The sequence below is a fragment of the Pinus tabuliformis genome, chromosome 1_2, assembly GCF_031772625.1.
Source record: "Pinus tabuliformis cultivar Carrire ecotype Pingquan chromosome 1_2, CPIR1, whole genome shotgun sequence".
NCBI lineage: Eukaryota > Viridiplantae > Streptophyta > Pinopsida > Pinales > Pinaceae > Pinus > Pinus tabuliformis.
The window spans coordinates 1,315,694,962-1,315,716,008 of NC_142298.1; the positions used below are offsets into that span (position 1 = coordinate 1,315,694,962).

Consider the following 21,047-nt stretch of genomic DNA (forward strand, 5'->3'; position numbering starts at 1 on the left):
ACTATTTTAAGTAGCCCACTCTGAATGTTAGGTAGGCTCGTTGGGTCAAATTTCTAAGTGGATTTGATTTTGAAATCAAGCACTTGAAAGGTAAGGAGAATCGGGTCGCAGATGCCTTAAGTTGGAAGGCACACTGTATATATGAGATCTCTTTCAGTGAGGTGTGAACTACCTTTAATGAGTTGATTAAAGAGGCAGCCAGACTTGATCCAGAATACAAATTTTTATGGCAACAAGCTAAAATTTCAAACAACAATGAACAACAATTGGGATATGAGATAAATCATGAAGGTATGTTGATTTATAAAGGGAGAATGTATGTACCTAACCAAAAAAATATTAAAGACTTAATTTTAGATGAATATCATAAAATTTCATATGCAGGCCACCCCAGATACCAGAAGCTAATTACCGCACTTAGAAAGGAATATTTCTGGCCTGGTATGAAGAAAGAAGTGACTGAGTATTTGGCTCACTGTCTGGAATGTCACAAAGTGAAAGCAGAGCAACATAACCCAGCCGAATTGCCGCACCCATTGTCTATTCCAGAATGGAAGTGGGAAACCATTTCCATCGATTTTATTACAAGACTGCCTAAGTCTAAAAAGAAGAATGATTTGATAATGGTGGTAGTGGATAAGTTGAGCAAGTCTGCTCACTTCATACCATTACATTAAACCACAAGGTAGTACAAATTTCTAACATATTCATGCAAACCATTTTTAGATTACATTGACTACCAAAGGTCATAATTTCCAATTGTGATGTAAAATTTACATCATCTTTCTGGAAAGCCTTATTTGAAGGTTTAGGCACACAGCTACATTTCAGCACTGCTTACCACCCTCAAATGGATGGGTAGACCGAGCGAGTAAATCAGGTAGTGGAAGATATGCTGCGAATTTATGTAATGAAACAACTATCCAAATGGGAGGATTACATATATTTGGTAGATTTTTCTTATAACAACAGTTACCATACATCGCTAAAATGAGTCTGTATGAAGTATTGTATGGACGCAAGTGCAGGACACCTACAAGCTGGGGTGGGTCAGAGAATAAGTTAATGTTAGGACCAAACATGTTAAAAGCAATGGAGGAAATGGTTAAAAAAGTATGCTCCAATTTAAAGGTCGCACAAGACTGACAAAAGAAATTTGCTGATTGAAAGAGAAGTTTTCAAGAATTTCAAATTGGAAATCATGTTTATGTGCATGTACGAGTCAAGAAGAGTACATTACAATGGAGTGGATGTGTTAAATTGGCACCCCGATTTTGTGGTCCTTTCCAGATCCTGGCTTGAATCGAACCAAAGGCTTACCAAATTGCCTTGCCCAGCCACATACGCGTGCAGAATGTTTTCCATGTTTCTGTGTGTGTGTGTATAGATATAGATATATATATATATATATATATATATATATATATATATATATATATATATGATCATAAGCATATAATCAATTGGCAAGATATATAGGTAATTTAATTTTAAATAAATTTGTCAAGACAAAGTTGCCAAAGGAAAAGCACTGACTCGATCAGAGAGAAGTAATGCTGCAGAAACAAGTTATCACCCAGGTTAAAGTGAAATGGCATCACTTTGGGCCAGATGAGCCCCCCTGGGAGGATGAACAAGTTATGAGAGAGACTTGTTTGGATCTATTTGCAGCAGAGAAACATTGAGACGATGTTTAATCTTAAGGGGGGCAGATGTGATGTCCCCAGTGATTGTAAATATTTACTTACCATAGTAAAACAAACTGGATACTATTATTTAAATTTATGCATTTAAGATTTTCATTAAGTTATACATAAAATGAATGTTTGAGTGATAACAAATCTTGTAACTCTCACATGTCAAGTAGTTAGGATAGGCAGTTACCTATCCCTAACTACTTTCTTGAAGATTTATTCTCCAAGAAGAAATCAAGAGCGTATTGGTACCTGAGATGAAAAAAGGGGAAATAAAGGAGATGTTTCCATGTTGATATGTCAGAAGGGACCAGGAGCTAAGTCTGGTTAAGACTGGATATCTATGAATGATAAGACTGTTAGTCTTACAAGAAAGAATCTGTCATGTGAGCAACAACTCAGGGGGAGACTTTGGCCTGAAAACGAGTCTCATGGTTGGGAGGAAACTTGTCAACTTATAGTTGAAACTTGGTCCAAGAGGACAACAGTAAATACTACATAAAACAGATAAGTATCTTTATCTTGAAACATGAACCATATTGTTTTAAAAATAAAAACTTTGAAATTCTGTTTGAAAGAAATAGTTGAGTTATTTCAGTAAAAGTTCAAATTGCCTGTAGAAGTATTTTGGCATAATAACTATTTAGCAGGAATGTGAAAAACTTTAAAGAAAAATCCACAGTGGAAAAACTATATAGCGATTAGAATTATTATATACAAATATTTATGAACGGAGGTTATAAAATCCAGAAAGACTCTCAGTAAATAATGATTATGTTAGAAAACTTTCATAGTAAAAGTAATCTCAATTCTAGCAAGAATATAGTATTATTTGCAGACATTTCGAATAGGAAATTACTATCGTAAGGTTTCCACACTTTTGAACCCTTAGCGATAAAAGAGACAAGCAGAAATAGTAGAATAGATTTTATGACCTATTAAGTTAAATAAGTTTCATTCTAAAAATAAAATCGAAATAAATTCTCTAAAAAGATTGGGTAGAACAAGTACTAATTATATATACCAAGAAGTCCTACCATGTGAGAATTAACACAAAGTAATAAAAACTTTAACTAGATATGTATGAAATTGCAGGAAAAGAAAACGAATAAGTTTTATGCCAAAGGAAATGCATAAACGAACTCTTGTCGAGGCATAGGTGAAAACCCAACTGAGCAATAGTATGAATGCATAATAAACTAGAGAGAAATAATAAAACCTCAAATTAATATTAACAATTTAATGCCCTCATAATATAGAGAAGGATGAGATGGTCTGGAATGTAAACCCTATGAAAAATTGGTAAGCTATAGACCTGTGTTGAGTAAAGATTTTGAAATTCTTCTAGAAACATATAAATAGATGATAAGCAAGCACACAAGACATAGAGAATTCGACACAATAAAGCGCTATCGAATCAAGAAATTTGGAATACAAAATATCACCCTTTCATGTCTGTCGATGTTAAATATCAATATAATTTCAAGGGAAAAAAACTAGAAACCCATCTCAGGATGCTACCCATAACTTATAATTAAATAAAAAAAATGATGGCTTTATGAGTAGAGCCGAGTAATACAACGTTTTGACATCTATACATTAGATTTAGGAAGAAAATAAACAACAAAGTTGAGACAATGAAACCCTTAAGGCCCCGAGTTCTTCATTCCAAGAAATTTCCAGAAAAACCTTTCACTTTACCTAGAGATTGTATAGAGCACTAAGATTGCAGACTTGTGGATTGGCATAGGGAGGTAGGGTCTCGACCCAAGATGACCATTCTCTTGCTGTTGGAAGCCCTCGGCGAATCCTAGCCAAAATAGTAAATGTTGTCAGTTAAGGGAATAACAAACTTAGGTCAACAGAAAACGAAAACAAAACTTCAAAAAAGGGGACATACATCCCATTACCTGGAATGATATGCTATGGACAAAGCATTAGAGTTGTCTCAGTAAACTATACACCAAATAAGCAGCCATGACGAAACTACGATAGAGCAAGAAATGTAACATCAATAGTGAGAAGAAGCAGAGATGAACTAGACAAAAACCCTAAAGTCGTGACCCGGAGCCGGGCGGCTCTTCCAGACGAAGTGATAAATGCCAAATTTTCCCAAGGACGTGTTAGACAAAGGAATTAAGGTAATTACTCTAAGTCTTCTGATGGAGTTGAGCCCGATCGGGCTGTCGATGGGGCAACCATACCGAGAAGGTGTTGGACAGCTGGTGAGCAACCAGAATAGCCCAGAAGTCTGCTCCCGCCAACCCTTGGGGTGGGAATTCCAAGGTTTATACATTAGGATTATGAAATCATCTAACTCAAATCATATGTAGTATGTAAACCGTTATGATTATAAATCAAAATGTATTTTTCTACGTGTAATATGTATAAAGTAGGTGTCAAACAATGAATCACTCGTACCCATATAGTAACCTGTACATTAATGCTTAAAGGATGAATGAATTTTAAAATTTATCTATGTTATCATTGCACTATGGTAATTATTGTTTTTATTAAGAGATGTGACACACTACCTCCACTACTATGTGATATCTGTACCTATATTTAAAAGACTTTACTCTCACAATTTTAATGCTAATAAATGATTTAATCTAAAAATTTATATAATTTTAATGTTAATGATGTTAGGGATGTTTTAACTTTTATTTATGTTTAGAATTTTGATATCATGTGTATTTTATTTTAGAATTTTGATATTTATCAATTTAGATTTATTTTAATTTTGGATTTATTAAAGGTTAAAAGGATCAAATCTCTAGAATGTAATTTTTTCTTAAATTTTATGTTCAAAAAATAGATTTGCATTTTGGGAGATTTAATCCCTCTCCACACTTGACAGACCCAGAGTTAAGATGGATCTTGGTTGGTTTATGCGATTTAGTTGTCTTCCTTATTTAGTTATGTGAGTTTGTTAGAGATTTAAAACACTAAGTCATTGGGCTTTCAAAAAGTTTCAGAATTAAATAAAAGAATTGAATTATCAAGGAGATGATTATACTCCTTAGGTATGTATGTTTAGTTATGTGAATTTAAATCACTAGTTCAATGAGCTCTTTAAAAACTTTCAGAATTAAATGATATTACCCCAAACAATCTAAATTTAACTTTAAACCTAGGACCTAACCAACCTCAACTTTCACCCTCACCCTAGAGCCTAGAGAATTACTTGTCTCTAAGCTTAACTCTAACCCTAAAACTTAACATTCACCCTCATCCTAAAGCCTAGAGAGCTATCTATCTCTAGGCTTTTGTCGTTCGACATCTACTAGCTCTCTCGTTGACCCTTCACACTAATCCACCATTTTACGTAGCATTTAAAGAAGGTTTGCTCTATCCAAGTGGTTGACTTACAAGCAATTTGTTGTGGACACTTAATTCCAAACATAAACTGCTCAATAGCTCCCTGTAAGCTGCAATATTAAGTCACAATTTACAAAACTATTAATAATCTTGTTGTCAACTTGAAGATTTTAATGATTTGATTTGCACTAAAAATATTATGTCCATCTTTTCTATTGGTTCTCATAGCATTTGGTAAAAAAAACAAAGCAACTTTTTCGTCATAGTATTTTAAAAAAACACAACTTTCTCCTTTATTGATTTGATTTTTTCTATTTATATTTAAATCTAATGATTAATAATTAAAAAATGCATATAAACTATAGCTAAAAAATAAATAAATATAATAAAAATGCAAGATATTAAAGGCTTAAAGCTTAATAGATAACATTTTTATATTTGTGGCAAATTTACAGGATAATTATGACTATAATTTTATCATATCAATTTATCAATCAAATGGCACAAAATATTACTTTAAGTTTTCCAACTTGTCAAAACAATGAGTGGCCTAGAAACATTACTTATATATTGTTTGCAGCAACATCACTTTTATTATACAATTAAAACCCAAATATTAATCCATTGTAGTAGCGCCTCCTTTGATTTTTCAATTAAAGGCAATAGATATGAAAATGTATATTGGGTAGATTTTTTCAAAATGTACATATATATTGTAAATGAGAATGTCTTTAATCACATCACTAGGCACTTTTAATTATTCAATTAAAATCCAAATATCAATCCATTGTAGTAGTGTCTCCTTTGATTATTCAATTAAAGGCAATAGATATGAAAAATGTATATTGGGTAGATTTTTTCAAAATGTACATATATATTGTAAATGAGAATGTCTTTCGGATTAATGATATCATTAGGATTTGATCGACATTTCGAACCAACTAATGTGGTTCATCCTCAGGACAAAGGCAAAAAAATACATCAATCCAAACGAATAAATAACATGAAGGCATCAAGGTCTAGAATTAGTTGTTAGGAATTAGTTATAGAATTAATTAAAATAAAATTTTAGTTATAAACTAGCTGTTGTATATTAGCCATTATTAATTTAAACATAAAAATTAATAAATTAAAATGCAATTAATATATAAATTTAAAATATAAAAATTAATTAAATTAAAATTTCAAAGATAGAAATATAAGGAGTTTTCTTTCGTGCTAATTTTTAGACTTTTCAATTCCGGAATCTAGCGGAATATTTTGAGTTGAAATCTTTGTGTTATTTAAACTGGTTTTTTGACTGTATATATGGATTCAACACCTTGAAAAACCCCTAGGGAACTTGGATTGTGCATGGGTTACCTATCAAACTTGTGATTTCAATAAATTCCTACCGCATTTTAGAGAAATTAAACTGAAAAAACCCACCGGAAAAGTTTCCAAAAAATCTCACTAAAGACAAATAAGAAATATAAAGTAATTGAAAATAAAGTAAAAATATGAAATTAAAATATAAAAATCAATTCAAATCAAATTCAAATAAAATCAAATTCAAATAAAATCAAATTCAAATATAAAATCATAAAGTCAAATTAAAAATTAAAAATTAAAATTCATTATCATTTGGGAATCCAATTTTCAACCACGTTTTTTCTAGGTTAATTAATCATGCCAGAGCATCTAAAATGTTTTGTTGTTTTAAGGTTTTTTGGATGACCAATGTTATGAACAGCTAAAGACAGGTGCTTAAACCTTAACAATGTTGAATATAATGAAAGGGATGATTCTTTGCCTCTAAACAGTAAATTGATTTATAATTGCATGAATACCAGAATTTAAAAATTTATAACTCACATTCAAGCTAAGAATTTAGCTAATTATAAGATAGAATGCAAGTAAACGATGTTTACAACCCAAACAAAATGTATTTAATTCTATGAAGATGGGTGTGACAATTTATAAACGTAGAGGAGTTTATAATAACAGCTAAAGTCTTACAAACAAATCTCTAATATTGATTATAACTTCACAGGGGATTTAAGATAGACTAATATTCAGTTTATTCTTACCCATAGTTCTTCATTAAAACTTAAATACATGAATAATAACATAATGAAATGAAAACATGGAAAGAATCACAAGGAGACAACTATTTGTGGCAAATCCAGAATCCTTTCATTAATTCGAAGCAAATCACCGATTTGATTACAATTATGCTTTGAAAATATCATCCAAGGGTTCAACCCTTAATAACTCGAATGAGGAGTTATTTATACAAAAACACCTGATTTTCTAGAAACATCTTTAACAAATTACAAATATAGTACAAAAATATAGGAATATAAAAAAGAATTGTTGAGCTGCTAGCACTGTCTTCAAGGAATTTGTTAATGACCTGACCCAAAAATGTGTTGGCTCGCTATCTGTTAGTTGGTGGTGAAAGTTACTCAATGATTCCACACAATTGATCCCATCTTTCTTCACTTGGTATAGAAATATTAAAGTTTCATCCACCTCAGTACACTTTTCAAAAGTAGGCTTCTTGACAAAGATATGTTTAATTTCACGATTTATCATTAAATCGAATTTTAAAGCCTCTAAGAAATCCTTCCCTACAAGATGACCTTTGATACCTACAAATTTGGCTTTGTCAGTTGCAATTGTATAAAGATTTTTGCAATATTCCTCCAAACTGATCAATTTGTCATTTGGTGCTACTAGTCCTGGCAATCCTCTTTGATTAAGCAAGTTGAACTTAAAATGAAATCTTTGGACAACAGTTCTCAGAGTCTAGCACTTTGTCTCCAGCTAAGTCATAAGTTTCTTCTTCTACAAAACTTTCTTAATCTCTAAATTTTTTTTTGGTCTGTCTATAATCTGAATCTCTTCTAATTCAACTCTGGTTTTTTAATTCATCACTTTAATCATATATGTGGCTTCCTCTAGTTGTTTTTAAGTGTTGATATGACTTCTTCAATAGTTGTCCGACATTTAGTAATAAGCTCTTATTGTTCAAAAATAATTTGTATAGAGGGCCAAACTTCATTTACAGCTTGACTCATATCTACCCAAATGTTTTCCTTGGCTTGGTCAAAGGTCTAAGCCATCAGTGACTCATTTTCCAACTCTTCAATATTCCTGGTTAGTCCGTGGGTCTTCTTGATCCAAAATGGATCTTGTATCAAACCTATAAGTCTAAGTCTTCATATACATATACTAACATAAAACACTATCGCAAAAGAAAAACACTAGGAATGGCAGAAAACAGAGTGAAGCGAAGCATAAAGTCTCGTTGCACAAGAGCCGTCGGATCGGACAGATCAATGGCCCAAATTAAATCGGGACAACGCATCAGGAGAGGCCAACGGAGAATATCGGAGGCGGCCCTAAGGGAGATGTGACTGCGATTAGCGACTTAACATGGACCGTTGATCGAGCGCACATATCAACCGTGGAGATTACAGATATCGCATCACAGATTCCAAAGGGGAGGACTTAACCCACAGGCCCGAAGACCATGCGATATGTGATTTGCGACTTATCGCATCGCAACACAACAAAGGGAAATGACCCAAAGCAATGTGGCAGACCGATGTGCAATTGCGATCGGCGATATTGATTGCATCGCCATAATACAAAGGCTATGGACCATGACCATTGGCACTGCGACATGCGACTTGCGATAAAAGCGCGGACCCGAAAGGATTATAGAGCAGGCTTTATATCTTTTGAGTTCCAGCTTTGGCGCTTCAGTCGAATTTTTCATGGTTTTCAATGTATTTCCGTGTATTGTTGTGTATGAATGAAAAGTGTATTTTCGGGGATTTTCACTCGCGCCCAAAGAACCTTCCATTTGTGAATAGCTACACTGTGCCTTAAGAATTTGCAATCATTGTTTAAACGCTCAACATGTAGATGAAGGGATAGCACAAGGAGCCAGAGAGCCCAAGAAGGGGATTGAACCGACAACGCTGATAGGCTTAAAAGCCATTCAATGGTAGAACAGAGAGGAGGTCAGAGACTGATCCAGATTTAGACAGGAACGCAATAGATTACAGAGATAACCATAAATACAGAGATACGATAACCATAAAAACAGAGATGCAGCGGAAATAATACTTCATTTCATTAATGGAAAATACTGAATACAACCAGAAATGGAAATAAACCAGCTAGGGCGATGGTAGCTATCTCTGAGAAGAGATGTGCGGCTACATGCCTCTGAACTGTTCCGAACTGAGTTACAATGAGGCTCGAAGGCCTATTTATTGTTGAGAAACAATGGAAAACCCTTCACATCCTGAAACCTAACCCTAGAAGATGAAACACCAAATTGTGGGCCCCGTTTGGGTAAATTGGTCCATCAATTTCCCGGGGTCGTAACTTTGGCATACGATCTCCGTTTGACGCGTACGATAGCTCGTTAGAAAGATCTATCCGAGAACTACCACTTTGGGAAGGGCAACATCGGTCCATGGACCCATGTTGCCCCCAGATTCCCAAAAAAACGTCGTTTAGGGCCTCAAAACGGCTCCGGAAGTTCAGGACCCGAAAAACTACTAAAAATAGTCAACTGTGCTACAATTTAGGAAACTGAAAAGACTGAAAGAGACAGTTGTGAGGGTCCAAATGGGTTGGTGGGTGGCCACCAACATCCACCTGGATCATTCCTCCCCCCTTAGGAAGCAATGGTCCCCATTGCGTTGAGTTCCTCCATCTGCTGAACTTGTCCTGCAATCTCTGATGTGTCCAGTGATGGTGGGAAGCATGGTCGACGATGGTCCACATTGAACATTTGGTGCAGGAGAAGGAATGGAGGAATGATGTGCTCCAAAGCATTGTTCCCCATAGCCTTGGTACTACTGTAAGGACCATGTCGGAGTGATCTGAGCTTCTGATGGGTTCTGGTAAGGCGTTCTTTCTGTCGATGCAACCAGACTTTGTTGCCCCCCTGAAACTTGTGTGGTACCCATGTGGGTGAGGAGAAGTTGTTCCTGTGTTCTGTCATGACCGTATCCCTTTTCTGCTGCTGCTGTGTATAGGAACCCTTTGCAGGGGTCATGGATGTAGCAACGATCTTCCCCTTACTTTGGGAGTGAACCAGACAGATGAATTTCCTGGTCTGTGATATGAGCTTGCTGCCTTTCTTGGTAGTGATCAAAGATGTGGCGGTAGGTGGGGCTACCTCCGGTATCCTGTATAATGAATTATTCAAAGAAATAATGACAGCACGAGGCCTTGACTCATACACAGCATGTCGCCTCCACAAGTATGGTTGGCCTAATAATACATCGCAAACATCCAGAGGTGTAACATCACACAATACCTCGTCTGTGAAGGGTTTGATGCTGTAGGGAAGGCGGCATTGCTGGCGAACTTTGAGATCTCGTCCTTCATGAAGCCACCCGATACTGTACGGTTGTGGGTGTGGTGTAGTCGGTAGGCCCAACCGCTTCACGACCTCTGCTGAAATAAGGTTCTTTTGGCTGCCACTGTCGACAATGAATTGTAGCGGCGAACCCTTCACCCACATCTGTGAGTGGAAAAGACGCTCCCCCTCCTCTGGATCTGCAGGTTCATTCTTCTGGATCTTGGCAGTGGCAACAGTGGCGCTGGGATCCGCATCAATGATCTGCTTCCCTTTGCCATTCCCCTTGTCGAGTTCTAGCTCAGGGTCGGAACATGCATCTGATTCGGAAGCCTTCAACTCGGCCACCAGCGACTGCTTGGTCCGACACTCACTTGTGTTATGAGTGGGACTCTTGTGGAACTCACACCACTTCCCTGTGTCCTTCTTCGGCTTCATGGTGTTGTTCTTTTCTTGCGGCTTCGACGGGTTGTCTTGGGTCACCCCGCCTTGGCTTTGTCCTTTGGGCTTCGGATTTGCAGCTCCAAAGTCTCGCTTCTTCTGTTTGAACTTTTGCTCGATTTTGACAGCGTATCGGTATGCTGTGCCGAGTGAGGGGATGTTCAAGAACCCCATCTCTTCCTGGATGTATCTGTGCAGGCAGCCGCGGTATTTGAGTACCAGATGCAGCTCAGAATCTTTGATACCCAACTGTGTGCGAAGGGTATGAAAAATGTTTGTGAACTCCGGCACATCTTGGTCTCGTCCCTGCCGCAGTGTGGTCCATTTGATGTATTTGTCCTCATAGCTTCCGACAGGGTAGTACTGCTCCTTGATGGCATCCCGGAAGTCATTCCAAGTGGGTGCGGCTGAAAATAGTGATCCTGTACTTTCATCCTTCTACTCGCAGTAGGTTTCCCACCAGTCCTTGACGTGGGGGGCTGCTTTGAGAAGAGCGAAAACAATCTTTTCCCGACTTGAAAATTCATGAACAGAAAAATACCCATCTAGCAGATTTAACCATTTATCTACGGCATCTGCGTCTATTTGACCCTCGAAGATGGGGATTTCAAAATTAACTTGTACCTTGAACGGTGTGGCGTTTCCAGAGTCGCTGTTGGAAGTCGATGCGTCGCCTCTAGGTAGCCGCTGAAGGATCTGCGCAAAGCTATCCATCATCGCGTTCCTTTGCCGCTCGAGCGCTTCTTCCAGCAAGATTTTGATAGGATCTCCTGCCCCCTCGTCTTTCTTTTCATCCGCCATGGGAGGCCGTCAGGATTTGCGAGGTTGGTCTTGCAAAGGTTCGACCAGTTCAAGCCCTAACTCCTTATATCCCGACCTCGTTGGGGACATGCAAAGAAAAACAGAGAAAAAGCAGACCGCTCTGATACCACTGATCCGGATTTAGACAGGAACGCAATAGATTACAGAGATAACCATAAATACAGAGATACGATAACCATAAAAACAGAGATGCAGCGGAAATAATACTTCATTTCATTAATGGAAAATACTGAATACAACCAGAAATGGAAATAAACCAGCTAGGGCGATGGTAGCTATCTCTGAGAAGAGATGTGCGGCTACATGCCTCTGAACTGTTCCGAACTGAGTTACAATGAGGCTCGAAGGCCTATTTATTGTTGAGAAACAATGGAAAACCCTTCACATCCTGAAACCTAACCCTAGAAGATGAAACACCAAATTGTGGGCCCCGTTTGGGTAAATTGGTCCATCAATTTCCCGGGGTCGTAACTTTGGCATACGATCTCTGTTTGACGCGTACGATAGCTCGTTAGAAAGATCTATCCGAGAAAAAAACGTCGTTTAGGGCCTCAAAACGGCTCCGGAAGTTCAGGACCCGAAAAACTGCTAAAAATAGTAAACTGTGCTACAATTTAGGAAACTGAAAAGACTGAAAGAGACAGTTGTGAGGGTCCAAATGGGTTGGTGGGTGGCCACCAACATCCACCTGGATCAGAGACAGAGGGGAGATAGAGAGTCAAAGAAAATGCATAGCTTCGAACAGTTGATTAGAGGCACTAAGAGGGAGAGTCTGTGCACTCTTTAGACTCGAGGTTTTTCGAGTGAAATCCCTGTGTAATATCATTGTTTGTTGTGTTATGGATTTGATTGAGCTCACACCTGTAAACTCTATTCTTGAAGACATAATATAGAGGTCGACACTAAAAGCTGGACCAGGAGACGTAGCCAGGAAGTCTGGTGAACTCCTTGATTATTTGTTGTGTTGATGTGTGTGTCTGTTATGTTTTCTGACTGTTAATTGTCTATATTATTTGCAATCTTTTCGATCCGTTGCACTAAGTAATATAGGCATTTTCCTGCACATGAGTCTGTAATACCTTTTCTTCTTGATTTAGTATCCATTTCGGATCAAGTGGTATCAGAGCATTTGGTTTTGGTTTTGGTTTTATTAAGGTTAGAAAAGCTTGTGTTGGATTTTGAATGCTAACTAGATTAAAGCTCAGACTAGGAGAAGGAGAACTTGTTGAGGCTAATCCAGAGATTGGAAGAGTCTATTCTCAGAGGAGAATGGCAGAAGAAGCTCCATTGGGATCAGAATCTCAATTTATAGAAAGTTTTAAGACACTCCAAGCCATGGTGGAAGAGATGTATCTGGAGTTTAAGAAGGGTCGAGGTGAAAGCACTGCAACACCCAACCCAAATAAAGAAGCAGAGGAACCTTTTATAGTTGCCCCTCTAGAAGGCAAAGGGAAAGGGGAAATGCCTCCTCCACCATCTCCTCCATCATCCTCATCATCTTCTTCACATAACGCTAGCTCTTCTAAGAAGAAGAAGAAAACTTCCTTAATCAAATTAGATGTGAAGTTTGATTTGCCAATTTATGATGGAGAACTCAATGCAAAAAACATAGATAATTGGATAAGACAAATTGATGTATATTATAGGGTACAGAACGTTGATTCATAAAGGATGAAGATTTAGCTGGCTAGCCTTTGACTTGGAGGAACTGCACTAGTATGGTGGTAAGGCAAGACATAAGTTGATCTGCAAAAACATGGTAAAATCATTTCTACCTGGAATGAATTTGTTTCTGCTATCAAAAAGCAATTCTATCCTTTAGCTTACATGCAGTAGGAAATGATGAGTTGGCAAACTCTTCGTCAGTTGAAGGGTCAAAGCATACAAAGTTATACTCAGGAATTCAAAAAGATAGCTTTAACTCTAGGTATATCATTAGACTCATCTGAGACTTTATTGAAGTATATAGGTGGTCTTCATAGCTATTTAAAGCATACTATTCTCATGTTTAATCCCACTAGCTTAGATGATGTATCAGTTCAAGCCACATATCTAGAAGCTAGATGTAAGAATGTAAACCTAGAGGTTGGGGGATCATCTAAATATTTTGCAAGCAAGAGCAAGGAAAAGAAGAAATTGAAATGGAAGGAGAGGAAAGAAAACATTGTAAAGAAGGATAAACCTTCATGCACTCATTGCAAGAAAGAAGGACACGATGAGGCACACTGCTGGTCTTTGCATCCATAATGGAAACCTAAGAAGTTAGGTGGTAAGAAGAAAAAGAATGTTGTTGCTATTCAGCAGGACTTGGGATCAAATTCAAGTGATGAGACAACAATTACAACCATAGGTATTAAAGGTAAAGATTCTGAAGCATCCACAAGTAATTATGCACAATTTGTTGATAATGAAAATAATGAGAGGGAAAGAAATGAGCTTTTTTTCATTAGAGTAATTTCCAAACACAATAAGATTGATAGTTTGTTTGATAGTGGATCACAAGTAAATTTGATTTCTGAAACAATTGTAAAGAAGTTGGGATTACAAACAAAACCTTATGAGAAGCCATATCCATTAGGTTGGGTGTGTAATAAAACAAAGCTACAAGTAACGAGACAATGTAAACTTAGGTTTTCTATTGGATCAACATTTGTAGATGAGGTTGAATTAGATATAGTTCCATTGGATATATGTGGTATTGTTTTGGGAAGTCCATACTTGTATGATAGGAAAGTTATTTTCTATAGAGTTGAGAATAAGTATCAACTCACTAAAAATGCAATAGAATACATTGTAAGAGCTCATAAACTCAAAGATAACTATTTTCTCATAAACTTAGGGCAGATGAAAAGAATTGTGAATTCAAGTAAGCAATTTTTACTAATGGTTGTAAAGGCAAAGGATCCTAAAAAATTCAATGCATTTGAAGGATGTGATTCTAAACAGAAAGCCGATTTAGTTAAAGTTGTTTCAGAGTATGATGTTCTATTTCAAGAACCAAAAGGTATGCCACCCAAGTGAGAAATAGTACCTGATATTTATTTGCAGCAAGATGCTCCATTACCTAACATTGCAATGTACAAGTTGTCAGCTTTAAAGAATGCAGAGATAAAGAAGCAGGTACAGGAGTTGCTTGATAAAGGGTTTATATGACCAAGCACATCACCATGTGGATCTCCAATCGTGCTGGTGAGAAAGAAAGATGGTTCATGGAGAATGTGCATTGATTATAGAGCGCTAAATAAAATAACGATCAAGAATCGTTATCCTCTTCCTCGCATTGATGATTTATTAGATCAATTGAAAGAAGCAGTTTACTTTTCTAAGTTAGACTTGCGAAGTGGTTATCATCAGGTCAAAGTTGCAGAACAGGATGCATGGAAGACTACTTTCAAGACAAAGCAAGGACTTTATGAATGGTTGGTTATGCCTTTTGGATTAACTAATGCTCCTGCTACATTATGAGAGTCATGAATGATGTACTCGGACCATTTATTGATGACTTTGTAATTGTTTATTTAGATGGCATCTTGTTTTTAGTAAGACATGGGAAGACCATGTAAAGTAGACTTTAGATGTTTTAAAAATAGAAAATATCTATGTAAAACTATCAAAATGTGAATTTAGCAGAACATATTTAAATTATGGTTTATATTGTAGGGGGTGGTGAATTGAAGATAGATCCCTCTAAGGTTGAATTTATTGTGAATTGGCCTAAACCCAAATCTGCTACAGAGGTTAGGAGTTTCCTAGGGGCAGCACAATACTGGAGAAAGTTTAATTACTAACTTTTCTTTGATTGTAGCTCCATTACATGTTTTAACATGATTGAAACAAGTGTTTAAGTGGGCACGAAAACAACAAAAAGCCTTTGACACCTTAAAAGTGAAAATCAGTACATCACCAGTACTAGCAATGCCAGATCTTCAACATCCATTTAAGATTGAGACAGATGTCAGTGACTATGCCATGGGAGCAATGTTGATGCAACACGGAAAACCCATATCCTATCATTCTGAGACATTTATTTCTGCAGTAGTTGATTATCCCACATATGATAAAGAATTGTATGCATTAGTACAAAGTGTGAAAAAGTGGAAACATTACCTAATGGGTAAAGAAACAATCATACAGACAGATCATCAACCACTTCAATATTTGCACTCACAAACTAAATAGCAGCAATCAAGACATTATAGGTGGATAGGTTTTCTACAACAATTTCATCTTGTCATCAGATATAAGAAGGTCATACACAATAAGGTTGTAGACATGTTATCAAGACCAATCATAAATGCATCTACTAGACTTAAGCATAACTCAGTAATGCATGAAAGTTACATTGAACAATATGCTCAAGATGTATATGCAACTTTAAGTCATGGCGAGCAAGTAGAAGAATTGGATTATTATGTAAAGGACCAATTCTTATATCATTTGGGAAAGTTATGCATTCCACAAACTGAAAGAGTTAATATAATCCGAGAAGCACATACTTCTCTCATATCAAGTCATTTTGGTGTAAGTAAAATAGTTGCACAATTGCAAAGGTTCTGTTATTGGCTAAGAATGCATGAGACAATTTCTAGATATATCAAAGGGTGTACTATGTGTGCTACAAGCAAGCCCAATAATTAGAAATTAGGCTTGTACACTCCAAGATACTTGATAAAATTTGTGAAAATGTTTTTTGCCTTGATTTTCCAGATTATATGCAGATCTATTCAGTCGTTAATGCAGAAAACGTGAGATTGTATGAACCTTCATCGATTGAAGATCCTGAAGAGCAAATTCAGTTGCCTTCTATTGGGGATTTGTTGCCAGAGTATCTCAATCAGTTACAGGAGGACACAGTTCTGGACAGGAAGGTAAGAACTACGCATCAAGGGGATGTTGAGTACCTAAGAGTGGGACTCAAAGGTTCAAATCCAAGCAAAGCACAATGGATAGAAATTGGACAGGTGAAGGAGCAGTATCCTCACTTAATCGAATGCTAAAACCAACTTTTGGTGGTCCAAAAGATTTTCAATTGGAAGGCGTGATCCAAAATGGATCTTGTATCAAACCTCTAAGTCTAAGTCTTCATATACATATACTATTGGAAAACACTATCATAGAAGAAAAACACTAGGAATGACAGAAAATAGAGTGAAGCAGAGCGTAAAGTCTCAATGCACAAGAGTCGTCAGATCGGATAGATCAACGATCTAAATTAAATCGAGACATCGCATCGGGAGAGGCCAGTGGAATATATCGGAGGCTGCCCTAAGGGAAATGCGACTACGATTGGTGACTTAACGTGGACTATTGATCGAGCACATAGATCAATGGCGAAGATTACAGATATCGCATCATGGATTCCAAAGGGGAGGACTTAACCTACAAGCCCGAAGACCATGCGATATGCAATTTGTGACTTATCGCATCACAACCCAACAAAGGGAAATGACCTGAAGTAATGCAGTGAACCGATATGCGATTTCGATCGGTGATATTGATCGCATCTCCATAATACAAAGGCTATGGACCATGATCGATAGCAATACGACATGCGACTTGCGATAAAAGCGCAGATCCGAAAGGATTATAGAGTAGGCTTTATATCTTTTGAGTTCCAGCTTTGGCACTTCAGTCGGATTTTTCATGGTTTTCAATGTATTTCCGTGTATTGTTGTGTATGAACGAAAATTGTATTTTCAGGGTTTTTCACCCTCACCCAAAGAACCTTCTGTTTGTAAACAGCTACACTATGCCTTAAGTGTTTGCAATGATTGTTTGAACGCTCATCAGGGAGATGAAGGGACAACTTCGGAAGCCAGAGAGCCCAAGAAGGGGATTGAACCGACAACGCTGATAGGCTCAAAAGCCATTCAATGGTAGCATAGAGAGGACGTCAGAGACAGATGGGAGACAAAGAGTCAGAGAAAATGCACAACTTCAAATAGTTGATCAAAGGCACTAAGAGGGAGAGTCTATGCACTCTTTAGACTCGAGGTTTTTCGAGTGAAATCCCTGTGTAGTATCACTGTTTGTTGTGTTATGGCTTTGATTGAGCTCACACCTGTAAACTCTGTTCTTGAAGACATAACATAGAGGTCGACACTGAAATCTGGACCAGGAGATGTAGCCAGGAAGTCTTGTGAACTCCTTGATTATTTGTCGTGTTGATGTGTGTGTCTGTTATGTTTTCTGATTGGTAATTGTCTATATTATTTGCAATATTTTTGATTCGTTGCACCAAGTAATATAGCCATTTTCCTGCACATGAGTCTGTAGTACCTTTTCTTCTTGATTTAGTATCCATTTCAGATCACTTCTACATCTCTTCTACATAAAGAGTGTCATTCTTTATTTTCTGTGCCTCCAGATTTTTGAATTTCTACTGAAGTTTTTCATTTTCCTGTCTCTGGAGAGACAATTCTTGTATGAATTTATTTAGATCACCTATTGTTGATGTAGACTTTGTTGTTGTTGATGTTGATTCTCCTATTGTCCCTGCAACTGTGATGGGTATAGTTGTGATTGGAGCTATGGCCACTTGTGTAGACTCTTCATTTTCCTTGAGCAATATTTCTATCTACTCCTCCATCTTCTTTATTTGTATATTCTTCTCAATGATTAGTTTGAGCATAATTTCTTTATGTTGCTCGCTTTCTTCTATCTCCTTGGTTTGAGGATCCTTTGTAGAAGGTAACTTGAGCTTCTTCCTAAGTGTTGTAATGTCTGCATTATTTTTCTTGATGATGTCTTCTACAAATTTAACATCAGTGGGATCATACCCAATCTTGATCACTAAATCTTCTAATGATTTGACCCTGTTATCCTTTTCCAAGGAATATATCTTCTCTATTTTCGACTGCGACTGCACATTTGAAAGAGTTGTTCTTAACTTTGACAGTGCCATGACAGTGCTAGTCATGGTGGAGAAAATCATCTGTCTAGATTGTCTATGCATGTCCATTTGGTTGATAAGATGTATTTGTTTTGCATCAAAAGAAAATATGTTTTTCTTATCATCTGAAGAAGTCTTTGGAAAAGGAACCTGGGTTTGTAATAATTCCATTTTCATCCTTCCCTTTTCATTGTCGAATGTTTTCAACAATATATGCTATGAAGTAGATGTTTGCTTCTAGAATTGAGCATAGACATTGGCCTTAAAAGTTTCATTCTTTTGTTTAATTTCCAAAAAAATAGTGAAAATAATGGGTTCATCTTGTTCACTCACTCCTGTTGATTATGTAATCTCCAATAGATTCTGTGAAGCTGAAGAGTGGGATAGAGTATTAAGGACATTTTCCTTTGATCCTGTAGAAACCTATGAATCATCCAAATTAATAATTATTGGCTCTTTCTGACCTTGAACAGTGGTAACTTTAGGATCTATCTTTTGTTTCTTTTGATAGATGATAAAATCTTTTGCACTCTTTGCTGAAGATGATGATTCTTCTCTCGATCTCTTTTCCTGCTTATTTTGAGAAATGGGAGTCTGGAGGGCAGAAGCAGGTAGATTTTGCTCATCATCTTCCTAGAGTGTGTTCTCCTCCCACTATTCTTAATTCATGTATTTCTCAATCTCTGGTCTGGGAGTGTGCTTATAAGGCTGGTTTTGACTTCCACCCTTAAATTAGAGATTATTTTGAATGGGTCATATGAGCAAGTAAAGCTTGGTTGGAAACCCATCTTCTTGATAATTGAATCTACTTCAATTCTTGTTGCTCTGGTATTACATATAAAAGGACCCATATGGGACTTGATCTTAAACTGAGACTTCCTCTTACCTGAAACAAAATGAAGCTCATCCATGTTAATCATTTTCCTTATATATTCTAGAGAAAAAATTCTCATTGGAACATATTTAGGCAGCTTATAAGGAGCTAGCTCACAACAATATACCCTTATCTATGTATAATTCTGGTAAAGATATTACTCTCTAGTTTTGGCTTGGTCACTGAAGTGCGGGATCCTTTTTATCTCTAAATTGATTCGAAGTTCATTTTGGCTATTAAGAAGTTGTGCAACTAGATGAATGAAACAGTCAATAAAATATATAAATTTAAACTCAATTTAGTTTCTTCTGATCAACGAGGTCCACTGTATAACTGATTGATTGATTTGTTGATCATCCTACTTATGTAAAGCTCTTGGAAACATGTCTCCTTGTTGAAAAAGGAACATATGAACCAGTATAGAAGAGTATTTGAACATACCCTCTGTAGTCATCTTCATCATCTATTCATGCATATTATCAGCCAAAAATTGGCTGTAATTATACATGAATGTTGGCTTGTGCTCTTTGGAGAAGATGGATAGATAACCTAGAATAGGTTCATCTACCCATTGGTTTGTCTGGTAACCTAACAGGAAAGAAACTAGGGAGATGATTTGTTTGTCTCTCTTTGGGAACATAGAGGCTAGATATGGAGGATTCTTTTTGGGAAGCTCAACATCTTCTGGAAGAAATATTTTGAAAATTTGAGTTCTTTGGGGGAAAGTGAGTTTATGATATAAATCCATGAGGACAGTAGCAGAAAAATGGCTAAGGGATTCATTTTAGGGAATTAAAAACATTTTGTTTATGGTTTTAGGTGTAATAGAGATCAGAATGTCTCCATTCTAGGCCACAATGGTTCTTTGGAGGGGATTATACCTAGCCTGACACCACATGACCAAATCAGGGAATAAGTGGGTTTGAGGGAACATAAACATGGGCAACAGGGATTCCCACAGATTAATCTCATCCTCTGAATCCTGGTAAGTTTGTTTTAGCCAGTGGTGTAATTCAAACAAGTCGAATTCACACTTTGTATCAGTGATTTTGAAGAACTGGTCTGCTAAGGGGATATGGTCAAGGTCTAGGGTAGCAAAAGTTTTAGGATTTTCCTGAGTCGGGGTTTTGCTTCCAAAGGGCTAGTCATTTACCTTTGGTGCCATATTTTGATAAAACAGAGAGGAAAAGTAACATGATGTTGATAGGAGAGCTACCTGAAGAGAGCACAGTCTCTGTAGACACTAGTGAGCCTAGTATCTGCTTGAAAAAAGTAAGCGCAATCAGTAACATGTTGGAAATACTGAGAGGGGGGTGAATCAGTATTTTCTTTCAATTGTTATTATTACTAGTTAGATTCTTCACAATTTAATCAGAGAAACGTATAAGAATAATTTTATTGAGTATAAAAGAATAGATACAATGTATGATAATTATTCCCAAGCACCAACTTGGTTTTGATGAGGCTCCGACCTCTAGGGCTTCGACCCTATCTAATCCAAGGCACCTACCTTGTGTTTAGGAGCACCAACTCCAAGGACACCAATCTTGTTGTTTAATAGAGAATGTGTAAGGTACTTACTTCAATGTTCTTGGTATATTCTTCAATGTCTTCACTACTTCAGCAATGAAAACA

The 21,047-nt window shown here is 36.7% G+C and overlaps 1 long non-coding RNA gene across 2 annotated transcripts; it reads right to left on the reverse strand.

Moving 5' to 3' along the window:
• Positions 1–3,212: 3,212 nt before the first annotated feature.
• On the reverse strand, positions 3,213–3,997 carry LOC149211062 (uncharacterized). 2 transcript variants are annotated; one of them, XR_016252333.1, is made up of 2 exons: positions 3,844–3,997; positions 3,213–3,504 (listed from the first exon to the last, which is right to left on the reverse strand). It is a non-coding gene; the product is annotated as an uncharacterized LOC149211062 (long non-coding RNA). The 2 variants fall into 2 exon arrangements; XR_016252334.1 differs by lacking the exon at positions 3,844–3,997 and adding an exon at positions 3,605–3,837.
• Between the last annotated feature and the right edge of the window lie 17,050 nt (positions 3,998–21,047).